Source organism: Triticum dicoccoides, chromosome 7A, assembly GCF_002162155.2.
Source record: "Triticum dicoccoides isolate Atlit2015 ecotype Zavitan chromosome 7A, WEW_v2.0, whole genome shotgun sequence".
Classification (NCBI taxonomy): Eukaryota; Viridiplantae; Streptophyta; class Magnoliopsida; order Poales; family Poaceae; genus Triticum; species Triticum dicoccoides.
The window spans coordinates 740,656,434-740,669,889 of record NC_041392.1 but is presented as its reverse complement, the minus strand read 5'-3'; positions in this window follow the sequence as shown (position 1 = coordinate 740,669,889).

The following is a 13,456-nucleotide window of genomic DNA, read 5'->3' as shown; positions in this document are numbered from 1 at the left end:
GCGTCTCCATGGCGCGGTTAGGAGGCCAGGGAGGCTGCCACCGCGAAGCAGGAGGTGGAGGCCTCCGCGTGCGCGCGTGCGACTTCGCCTCTGCCTACTGGCAAAGGTAGAAGACAGCACCGGCTGGGCTGACTAGGCCGGCTGTCTACTGGGCTGCCAGGTAAAACCCTCTCTCTCTGCTTTCTGTTCTGTTACTGTTTTCTATTTATGCAAATGGGTTTTAATTTGGTTTTTTGAACCAAACTATTTTTTCCACTTCTGATAATTTTTGCAGGGACTAAATGGATTATTCCAAAGCCCCTCAACAATTTATCAGAATTATTGGACATATAGTTAATATAATATAAGTCCAATGCAAATAATTATTGGATTAACTCAAATGCCCCAAACAAATATTTCTAAGACTCCAAAAAATATTGGTTTGAGTTTTACCTCTTGCCAATATTTTTATAGCTTTAACAAGAACATTTTCTTGGGTTTATTTGAAGCAATTTTTAATGTTGATCATTTTTTTGAATTGATTTCTGAGGCTTTGAGCTTTCCCCAATTCAACTTTTCAGAAATTTAAACATGATGCAAGCAAGATGCAAACACTAGGCAGCACCAGAAGCTAGGGGTGTGACAGCTCACCCCTACTAAACAAGAATCTCGTCCCGAGATTCAAGTCGTGAGGTAAGAAGACAGAGGGACACAAGCTAACACAATCTTCACGATCCAATGGTCTTCTCGAAGATGTTGATTCATTGCATCATATTGATCTTGACATCTTTGCTTCGAGAACTTCATCCAACATGGCGACAAGAGAGCAAGACAACCTCACAAGAGTGGATACAAGATCAACTCACGGAATGAGACGTAAGAACACCTCTTGAGTTGAGACACAAAGCACATATCAGAATCAATGAAAAGAAGCAGATGACAAGGGTTCAATTTGGTAGGCAACAAACCCACGCTGGAGTAGGATGGTGTATGGTTTCAAGGTAGCGAGGAGATTGATTGCCATGATTCCACAACGGGGCACCTTAGGGGAGGTGACTCGTAAAATTATTACCTTAAGTGGCAAAAAGAATTACTTTTGATACAAAGATCAATGAAACTCTTTATACCAGCCTAAGGCAATTTACGAACATTCGTTTGACGGAGTTCGGGAGAACAACACACTTGGTCTAGAATGGATGATGTGAACTACCTTGTTGAAGACAACACAAGGAATGATTTTGCTTGCGCGTGCTCTCAAGAACTTGAGCATTTCCATATTCATCAAGGTTCTACCAACATCCGTGCCGAGGATCCTGGCACCAAATCTTACTACCATGATGAATAGTGATGGACAATGCGGATACAAAGGAAGATAACACCTTCTCAGGCTTCCCCTTAGCGACGCTAAGGAAACAGAATCTGGATGATCGACCGAGAGACATTTAGCACCCCGCTTCTAATGTTCTCCTTGATGTGATAGGATAACCCATTTATAGGTATGGTTTGATATCTAGGACATCAAGTAAGGTCGGACTTCGGGAACACAAAAATCCATAAGGAACAGCTATTGGAATAAATCCTACGAAATCCTTATGGGGAGGTGGCCAACTTTCTCAATCAAGATACTACAATAATAAGTCTTCCGGACGGGTGCGTTGGCCACGACATCCACTTTACCGGGTTACAGAGAGACCAATATTATAGCTCTTGAGAAACTTTCCAACCATCATATCTGCCTGAGATTCAGATCTGGCTGGTAACAGGATATTTTAGACAGCATGTCCGGAAAAAGGAAGTTTGCAACACAAACCGACGAGATGACGTTGCGAGATTCTCGGGAAATGAACTACGATAGCAAGCTCCAAAACATGAGCTGGTTCTGCTACATACATGTGAACACACTATCCCAGACAAGCATGATCACGTAGTAGTCTTATAATAAAACACTACCGAGATCAGGTGGGGAACCATCTTCGAGGATATTGGAATCTTGTGCATGAACTAGTATTCGCACAACAACTCCTTTTTCTCGAACAAATCAATCAGTGGCTTGGTGTGCTAGGAACACATATGGAGTGGAGGCGGCCAACCTATCAAACCATAGAGCACTTCGCATGTGCATGACTAACTTGGGATGATTCTAGAGGAGGCAAAAACAATCTTTCTCAAACTCATGGCGGCAACTTGCACCAAATGCACATGAATTCGAGGAAGTCACTTCTTCCATCCAAGCATAAGCTTCATGAACGGAACACGAAGGCATTGCTTACAAAGTTTTCAACACTAGGTTGATGTTCAATATGAATCATGGGGGAGACAAAATGTTGCTGATGGGCTCAACAACAAATCATCAGAATTTCCATATCACTGGACTTCCACCATCATGTGAACACTGTGGTAGCATTGGTCAGACCAAAGATGTAATGGTGTATGCTCGAGGGATCAACCACGAGTAAGACAACATTACGAACATCGTTGGTTCTGATTTGACTTGACGATGGCCCATACTTAAGTCAAAGTTTGGACAACACAATAGCTCCACCAATTGGTCACGGAGATCAATCAATGAAGATATCATCTTTCTTCAACACACATATACAAAGAGATATCCCTTTGGAAAGAACTAAGTCGGATATAGCCTTTATCTTCCAACTCTCCAAGTTGTTGTTTAGCTTAACCAACTAGCTCAGGGTATCCCACACAGATTCTTGGAGAAAGAGTGGTTTATTGGAAAACCAACTTGATCACGAACTCAACATATTGGTCAGGGGACGACCTGGTGATACTCCCATGAAGATATCCGGAAAATCACGAACCACCGATATGTCTCTAAGCTCGAGAACAATCTTGCTTTTCAAGGCAAGACGACATGATCAGAAGAGTAAGGGATTGAATAATCCTAACTCATTGATCGAAGAGTGCACCGGAAATAAGGACTAGGTAGCACGATCAACCTTAGGGTGATGATTCAATAATCAGCACACTAAGAATGATATTAATGTCCATTAACTACTAAGCAGCGGAGTTGCTAGGAGTATTTATTTCACACATCATAGTTCACTTGCCGGCATTCCGGTTGCGACAATACGGGACCGAGGAATGAAAAATGATGGCAAGAAGTATCACTGCATCAAGAATTCATAAGAGATGGTGCAATTCTCATGATATTCTTGACATAAAGTGGGTAATACTTCAGGGTAGAACAGACTCAAAAGCTTGATTGCATTTGATCTGCGGAATACAACTGCTTTGACCCAATCTTAGAAATGGAGGAGGTACTGGAGTTTGTTTCTCCTAGTCATTCTGGAATAGAATGGCTTGACGGACCACAAGAGTAAAAGGCACCGATAAACACGAATGCACACATACTCTTGACTATCAACTGATAGGCTAAGGTCGGAATACAACTAAAGGGGGACAACTCAAGGAATATATTAACTTTCTGAATTGAGGATGCATAGGTTAGTATGTCGAACAAGTTCAACATATTTCTTCCGGATAACCCATGCTAAGAGGTAGGACTGGCAGAGTCACAATTATGAATGGAGAACTCCTCAGGAGTGCTCTAATGGTGATCTTTTGGTTCAAAGAGCTTCTTCCTAATGGTTCATGGTATTTGCAAGAAGGAAATACCATGGACCTCGAGGACTAATGAAAAGGTTACTAATAACCTAAAGGAACGAGCAAACACTATCAACATGAAGTAAGTAGGGTGAATCTCGGGTTCAAAACCCCAGGAATAGAATGCCTACTAACTAATAGCATCACGGGATGCTTTCGAGAATGATGGCCAGAATCATCACACTGGGAACACAAGACATGGCTAGATTTACTAGGTGATCCTCTAAGACACCTAGGGTCATAATACTAGCTCCAACCTATATGTCGAGGCAACAGAGTGCCCCAACTCACCGATTAGTATGGTTAATCTGGCCTAAAGGAACGTCGGTAACGGAAGAAGGAATTTGCAAATGCATCAGACTAGTTAGAAACCTGGGATGACTCGGACAGCATAACGGCTGTAAATGCTCAAAATGATTTGAGACATCCTGCAAAAATGGTGGCATAACCACTCAATATCACAATATCAAGGTTCTGAGGCCGGCTATGAACATATGGAGGTAGTAGGAACTGAACTGAGGCTTGAACTCAACAATCCTAGGCAACTACGGTTTCGTAACACGTCATCTTGAGAGATAGAAGAGAAGCCTAGTTCTTAACCCCGTAGAAAAGATAAGATGACTCAGATCAGAAGGTCATGAGGATAAGGAGTAAAAAAGCATTACGTTCCCATCCACAATCAATTCCCTTATATAACTAAAGCATTTCTAGACTCAACTTCGACCAGTTTGGCTTGGTAATCCTACAGGCAGTCAGGCTCTGATACCAAAGCTGTCAGGACCCCGATCCTAAGTCACACCGATCTAGCATGTAACACATCATATCACTTTGCGGCCTCACGCACGGTATTCCACGGGTGCCACCTTACCTGACCCGGGACCGTTTGCGCCTTTTGGCTCACATATATGATAGTGTCGCTAGCATCCATATGACAAAGAACCCGGGCCGACATGGCTAGTCGTGAAACCAAAGCGGCACTAACCCATGGGGACAAGCATACATGAATCAACCTCGAGCATGTCGGTCAACAGCGTGTGAATCCGGGTTGTAGCACTGGGCTAACAGGACTCCGGTAACCCGGGCTGTAGCAGGCTAGGTAGGACTCCGGATGTCACCGCGTGACATTTCCCCGAAGGGACAGACACGGGAACGAAGTGAAACACATGCCGGCTAGTCAAGTGTCCTGAGCAGTAGTGCTGGGCTAGCAGGACTCTGGTGAACCGGGTTGTAGCGGACTACTAAGGCTCAAGAAAGCACTAGACTAGATTTCCCCATAAGAGAGGCTGCCAAGGATAAACAACTAGATTGTCGGATCCCACACATACCAAGCATTTCAATCATACATACAATATGCTCGATACGTGTAAATACAACATGGCATCACAACATAACTCTACGACTCAAAGTATTAATTCATTAGGCTCCGAGGAGCGAAATATTACAAGCATGGGTTTCATGATCCAACATACAGAGCATACAATCAACAAGCACATGCGGAAGCTTAACTTGTCTGAGTACAGACAACTACAAATCAAGAAGGCTCAGAAGCCTGACTATCTACAAGATCCTGCCGAGGGCACAAGATCATAGCTGAGGTAATGAGCTAAACGTCGAAGTCCAAGCGGAACTACTAGCGGGACTGAAGTCTCTCTACAAAACATAAATTAAGCAAACATGAGTACAAATGTACCCAGCAAAACTTACATCAGAACTATCTACATATGCATCGGTATCAACAAAGGGGGTGGTGGAGTTTAACTGCAGCAAGCCAGCTTTGACTCGGTGGCTATCCTAAACTACGACTGCAAGTAACTCTTTTGAGGTGGCGCACACGAGTCCACATATTCACCATATCAATACACAACTATGGATCCGCTCCCGTCTTCCTACGAGAACGCCATCCATGAAGGAAATATGCCCTAGAGGCAATAATAAAGTTATTATTTATTTCCTTATATCATGATAAATGTTTATTATTCATGCTAGAATTGTATTAACCGGAAATATAATACATGTGTGAATACATAGACAAACAGAGTGTCACTAGTATGCCTCTACTTGACTAGCTCGTTAATCAAAGATGGTTATGTTTCCTAGCCATAGACAAAGAGTTGTTATTTGATTAATGGGATCACATCATTAGTTGAATGATCTGATTGACATGACCCATTCCATTAGCTTAGCACCCGATCGTTTAGTATGTTGCTATTGCTTTCTTCATGACTTATACATGTTCCTATGACTATGAGATTATGCAACTCCCGTTTGCCGGAGGAACACTTTGGGTGCTACCAAACGTCACAACGTAACTGGGTGATTATAAAGGAGCATTACAGGTGTCTCCAAAGGTAGATGTTGGGTTGGCGTATTTCGAGATTAGGATTTGTCACTCCGATTGTCGGAGAGGTATCTCTGGGCCCTCTCGGTAATGCACATCACATAAGCCTTGCAAGCATTGCAACTAATATGTTAGTTGTGAGATGATGTATTACGGAACGAGTAAAGAGACTTGCCGGTAACGAGATTGAACTAGGTATTGGATACCGACGATCGAATCTCGGGCAAGTAACATACCGATGACAAAGGGAACAACGTATGTTGTTATGCGGTCTGACTGATAAAGATCTTCGTAGAATATCTAGGAGCCAATATGGGCATCCAGGTCCCGCTATTGGTTATTGACCGGAGATTTGTCTCAGTCATGTCTGCATTGTTCTCGAACCGTAGGGTGCGCACGCTTAATGATACGATGACAATTATTATGAGTTTATGCATTTTGATGTATCGAAGTTAGTTTGGAGTCCCGGATGTGATCACGGACATGACGAGGAGTCTCGAAATGGTCGAGACATAAAGATTCATATATTGGAAGCCTATATTTGGACATCGGAATCGTTCCGGGTGAAATCGGCATTTTTACCGGAGTACCGGGGGGTTACCGGAACCCCTCGGGGGGTTTATTGGGCCTACATGGGCCTTGAGGGAGAAGAGAGAAGGAGGCAGGAGGTGGCCGCGCGCCCCTCCCCTTCCTAGTCCGAATAGGACAAGGGAAGGGGGGCGGCGCCCCCCCCCCCTTTCCTTCCTCTCTTCCTCCTCTTTCCCTTCTCTCCTTGTCCAACTAGGAGTCCTACTCCCGGTGGGCGTAGGACTCCCCTTGGCGCGCCCACCTTGGCCGGCCGCCCCGTCCCCCTTGGCTCCTTTATATACGGAGGCAGGGGGCACCCTAGGACACACAAGTTGATCTTCGTGATCGTTCCTTAGCCGTGTGCGGTGCCCCCCTCCACCATATTCCACCTCGGTCATATCGTTGTAGTGCTTAGGCGAAGCCCTGCATCGGTAGAACATCATCATCATCACCACGCCGTTGTGCTGACGGAACTCATCCCCGAAGCTTTGCTGGATCGGAGCCCGGGGAGCGTCATCGAGCTGTACGTGTGCTAAGAACTCGGAGGTGCCGGAGTAACGGTGCTTGGATCGGTCGGATCGGGAAGACGTACGACTACTTCCTCTATGTTGTGTCAACGCTTCCGTTGTGATCTACAAGGGTACGTAGATCATACTCTCCCCTCTCGTTGCTATGCATCACCATGATCTTGCGTGTGCGTAGGAATTTTTTTGAAATTACTACGTTCGCCAACAGTGGCATCCGAGCCTAGGTTTTACATGTTGATGTTATATGCATGAGTAGAACACAAGTGAGTTGTGGGCGATATAAGTCATACTGCTTACCAGCATGTCATACTTTGGTTCGGCGGTATTGTTGGACGAGACGACCCGGACCGACATTACGCGTACGCTTACGCGAGATCGGTTCTCCCGACGTGCTTTGCACATAGGTGGCTTGCGGACGACAGTCTCTCCAACTTTAGTTGAACCGAGTGTGGCTACGCCCGGTCCTTGCGAAGGTTAAAACAGCACCAACTTGACAAACTATCGTTGTGGTTTTGATGCGTAGGTAAGATTGGTTTTTGCTTAAGCCCGTAGCAGCCACGTAAAACTTGCAACAACAAAGTAGATGACGTCTAACTTTTTTTGCAGGGCATGTTGTGATGTGATATGGTCAAGACATGATGCTAAATTTTATTGTATGAGATGATCATGTTTTGTAACCGAGTTATCAGCAACTGGCAGGAGCCATATGGTTGTCGCTTTATTGTATGCAATGCAATCGCAATGTAATGCTTTACTTTATCACTAAACGGTAGCGATAGTCGTGGAAGCATAAGATTGGCGAGACTACAACGAAGCTACGATGGAGATCAAGGTGTCGCGCCGGTGACGATGGTGATCACGACGGTGCTTCGAAGATGGAGATCACAAGCACAAGATGATGATGGCCATATCATATCACTTATATTGATTGCATGTGATGTTTATATTTTATGCATCTTATCTTGCTTTGATTGACGGTAGCATTATAAGATGATCTCTCACTAAATTATCAAGAAGTGTTCTCCCTGGGTATGCACCGTTGCGAAAGTTCTTCGTGCTGAGACACCACGTGATGATCGGGTGTGATAGGTTCTACGTTCAAATACAACGGGTGCAAAACAGTTGCACACGCGGAATACTCAGGTTATACTTGACGAGCCAAGCATATACAGATATGGCCTCGGAACACGGAGACCGAAAGGTCGAGCGTGAATCATATAGTAGATATGATCAACATAGTGATGTTCACCAATGAAACTACTCCATCTCACGTGATGATCGGACATGGTTTAGTTGATTTGGATCACGTGATCACTTAGAAGATTAGAGGGATGTCTATCTAAGTGGGAGTTCTTAAGTAATATGATTAATTGAACTTCAATTTATCATGAACTTAGTCCCTGATAGTATCTTGCTTGTTTATGTTGATTGTAGATAGATGGCTCATGTTGTTGTTCCGTTGAATTTTAATGCGTTCCTTGAAAAAGCAAAGTTGAAAGATGATGGTAGCAATTACACGGACTGGGTCCGTAACTTGAGGATTATCCTCATTGCTGCACAGAAGAATTACGTCCTGGAAGCACCGCTGGGTGCCAGCCCTGCTGCTGGAGCAACACCAGATGTTATGAACGTCTGGCAGAGCAAAGCTGATGACTACTCGATAGTTCAGTGTGCCATGCTTTACGGCTTAGAATCGGGACTTCAACAACGTTTTGAACGTCATGGAGCATATGAGATGTTCCAGGAGTTGAAGTTAATATTTCAAGCCAATGCCCGGATTGAGAGATATGAAGTCTCCAATAAGTTCTATAGTTGCAAGATGGAGGAGAACAGTTCTGTCAGTGAGCATATACTCAAAATGTCTGGGTATAATAATCACTTGATTCAATTGGGAGTTAATCTTCCAGATGATTGCGTCATTGACAGAATTCTCCAATCACTGCCACCAAGCTACAAGAGCTTCGTGATGAACTATAATATGCAAGGGATGAATAAGACTATTCCCGAGCTCTTCGCAATGCTGAAAGCTGCGGAGGTAGAAATCAAAAAGGAGCATCAAGTGTTGATGGTCAACAAGACCACTAGTTTCAAGAAAAAGGGCAAAGGGAAGAAGAAGGGGAACTTCAAGAAGAACAGCAAGCAAGTTGCTGCTCAAGAGAAGAAACCCGAAACTGGACCTAAGCCTGAAACTGAGTGCTTCTACTGCAAGCAGACTGGTCACTGGAAGCGGAACTGCCCCAAGTATTTGGCGGATAAGAAGGATGGCAAGGTGAACAAAGGTATATGTGATATACATGTTATTGATGTGTACCTTACTAATGCTCGCAGTAGCACCTGGGTATTTGATACTGGTTCTGTTGCTAATATTTGCAACTCGAAACAGGGACTACGGATTAAGCGAAGATTGGCTAAGGACGAGGTGACGATGCGCGTGGGAAACGGTTCCAAAGTCGATGTGATCGCGGTCGGCACGCTACCTCTGCATCTACCTTCGGGATTAGTATTAGACCTAAATAATTGTTATTTGGTGCTAGCGTTGAGCATGAACATTATATCTGGATCTTGTTTAATGCGAGACGGTTATTCATTTAAATCAGAGAATAATGGTTGTTCTATTTATATGAGTAATATCTTGTATGGTCATGCACCCTTGAAGAGTGGTCTATTCTTATTGAATCTCGATAGTAGTGATACACATATTCATAATGTTGAACCCAAAAGATGCAGAGTTGATAATGATGGTGCAACTTATTTGTGGCACTGCCGTTTAGGTCATATCGGTGTAAAGCGCATGAAGAAACTCCATACTGATGGACTTTTGGAACCACTTGATTATAAATCACTTGGTACTTGCGAACCGTGCCTCATGGGCAAGATGACTAAAACACCGTTCTCCGGTACTGCGGAGAGAGCAACAGATTTGTTGGAAATCATACATACAGATGTATGTGGTCCGATGAATATTGAGGCTCGTGGCGGATATCGTTATTTTCTCACCTTCACATATGACTTAAGCAGATATGGGTATATCTACTTAATGAAACATAAGTCTGAAACATTTGAAAAGTTCAAAGAATATCAGAGTGAAGTTGAAAATCATCGTAACAAGAAAATAAAGTTTCTACGATCTGATCGTGGAGGAGAATATTTGAGTTACGAGTTTGGTGTACATTTGAAAAATTGTGGAATAGTTTCGCAACTCACTCCGCCCGGAACACCACAGCGTAATGGTGTGTCCGAACGTCGTAATCGTACTTTACTGGATATGGTGCGATCTATGATGTCTCTTACTGATTTACCGCTATCGTTTTGGGGATACGCTCTAGAGACAGCCGCATTCACGTTAAATAGGGCACCATCAAAATCCATTAAGACGATGCCTTATGAACTATGGTTTGGCAAAGTTGTCGTTTCTGAAAGTTCGGGGCTGCGATGCTTATGTGAAAAAGCTTCAACCTGATAAGCTCGAACCCAAATCGGAGAAATGTGTCTTCATAGGATATCCTAAGGAAACTATTGGATACACCTTCTACCACAGATCCGAAGGCAAGACTTTTGTTGCTAAATTCGAAAACTTTCTGGAGAAGGAGTTTCTCTCGAAAGAAGTGAGTGGGAGGAAAGTAGAAATTGATGAGGTAACTGTACCTGCTCCCTTATTGGAAAGTAGTACATCACAGAAAACTGTTTCAGTGACACCTACACCAGTTAGTGAGGAAGCTAATGATGATGATCATGAAACTTCAGATCAAGATACTACTGAACCTCGTAGATCAACCAGAGTGAGATCCGCGCCAGAGTGGTATGGTAATCCTGTTCTGGAAGTCATGCTACTAGATCATGATGAACCTACAAACTATGAAGAAGCGATGGTGAGCCGAGATTCCGCAAAATGGCTTGAAGCCATGAAATCTGAGATGGGATGCATGTATGAGAACAAAGTATGGACTTTGGTTGACTTGCCCGATGATCGGCAAGCAATTGAGAATAAATGGATCTTTAAGAAGAAGACTGACGCTGACGGTAATATTACTGTCTACAAAGCTAGACTTGTCGCAAAAGGTTTTCAGCAAGTTCAAGGGATTGACTACGATGAGACCTTCTCACCCGTAGCGATGCTTAAGTCTGTCCGAATCATGTTAGCAATTGCCGCTTTTTATGATTATGAAATTTGGCAGATGGATGTCAAAACTGCATTCCTGAATGGATTTCTGGAAGAAGAGTTGTATATGATGCAACCAGAAGGTTTTGTCGATCCAAAGGGAGCTAACAAAGTGTGCAAGCTCCAGCGATCCATTTATGGACTGGTGCAAGCCTCTCGGAGTTGGAATAAACGCTTTGATAGTGTGATCAAAGCATTTGGTTTTATACAGACTTTTGGAGAAGCCCGTATTTACAAGAAAGTGAGTGGGAGCTCTGTAGCATTTCTGATATTATATGTGGATGACATATTACTAATTGGAAATGATATAGAATTTCTGAATAGCATAAAGGGATACTTGAATAAAAGTTTTTCAATGAAAGACCTCGATGAAGCTGCTTACATATTAGGCATTAAGATCTATAGAGATAGATCAAGACGCTTAATTGGACTTTCACAAAGCACATACCTTGACAAAGTTTTGAAGAAGTTCAAAATGGATCAAGCAAAGAAAGGATTCTTGCCTGTGTTACAAGGTGTGAAATTGAGTAAGACTCAATGCCCGACCACTGCAGAAGATAGAGAGAATATAAAAGATGTTCCCTATGCTTCAGCCATAGGCTCTATCAGGTATGCAATGTTGTGTACCAGACCTGATGTGTGCCTTGCTATAAGTTTGGCAGGGAGGTACCAAAGTAATCCAGGAGTGGATCACTGGACGGCGGTCAAGAACATCCTGAAGTACCTGAAAAGGACTAAGGATATGTTTCTCATATATGGAGGTGACAAAGAGCTCATCGTAAAAGGTTACGTTGATGCAAGCTTTGACACTGATCCGTACGATTCTAAATCGCAAACCGGATACGTGTTTACATTAAACGGTGGAGCTGTCAGTTGGTGCAGTTCTAAACAAAGCGTCGTAGAGGGATCTACATGTGAAGCGGAGTACATTGCTGCTTCGGAAGCAACAAATAAAGGAGTCTGGATGAAGAGTTCATATCCGATCTAGGTGTCATACCTAGTGCATCGGGTCCAATGAAAATCTTTTGTGACAATACTGGTGCAATTGCCTTGGCAAAGGAATCCAGATTTCACAAAAGAACCAAGCACATCAAGAGAAGCTTCAATTCCATCCGGGATCTAGTCCAGGTGGGAGATATAGAGATTTGCAAGATACATACGGATCTGAATGTTGCAGACCCGTTGACTAAGCCTCTTCCACGAGCAAAACATGATCAGCACCAAGACTCCATGGGTGTTAGAATCATTACTGTGTAATCTAGATTATTGACTCTAGTGCAAGTGGGAGACTGAAGGAAATATGCCCTAGAGGCAATAATAAAGTTATTATTTATTTCCTTATATCATGATAAATGTTTATTATTCATGCTAGAATTGTATTAACCGGAAACATAATACATGTGTGAATACATAGACAAACAGAGTGTCACTAGTATGCCTCTACTTGACTAGCTCGTTAATCAAAGATGGTTATGTTTCCTAGCCATAGACAAAGAGTTGTTATTTGATTAATGGGATCACATCATTAGTTGAATGATCTGATTGACATGACCCATTCCATTAGCTTAGCACCCGATCGTTTAGTATGTTGCTATTGCTTTCTTCATGACTTATACATGTTCCTATGACTATGAGATTATGCAACTCCCGTTTGCCGGAGGAACACTTTGGGTGCTACCAAACGTCACAACGTAACTGGGTGATTATAAAGGAGCATTACAGGTGTCTCCAAAGGTAGATGTTGGGTTGGCGTATTTTGAGATTAGGATTTGTCACTCCGATTGTCGGAGAGGTATCTCTGGGCCCTCTCGGTAATGCACATCACATAAGCCTTGCAAGAATTGCAACTAATATGTTAGTTGTGAGATGATGTATTACGGAACGAGTAAAGAGACTTGCCGGTAACGAGATTGAACTAGGTATTGGATACCGACGATCGAATCTCGGGCAAGTAACATACCGATGACAAAGGGAACAACGTATGTTGTTATGCGGTCTGACTGATAAAGATCTTCGTAGAATATGTAGGAGCCAATATGGGCATCCAAGTCCCGCTATTGGTTATTGACCGGAGATTTGTCTCAGTCATGTCTGCATTGTTCTCGAACCGTAGGGTCCGCACGCTTAACGTTACGATGACAGTTATTATGAGTTTATGCATTTTGATGTACCGAAGTTAGTTCGGAGTCCCGGATGTGACCACGGACATGACGAGGAGTCTCGAAATGGTCGAGACATAAATATTCATATATTGGAAGCCTATAT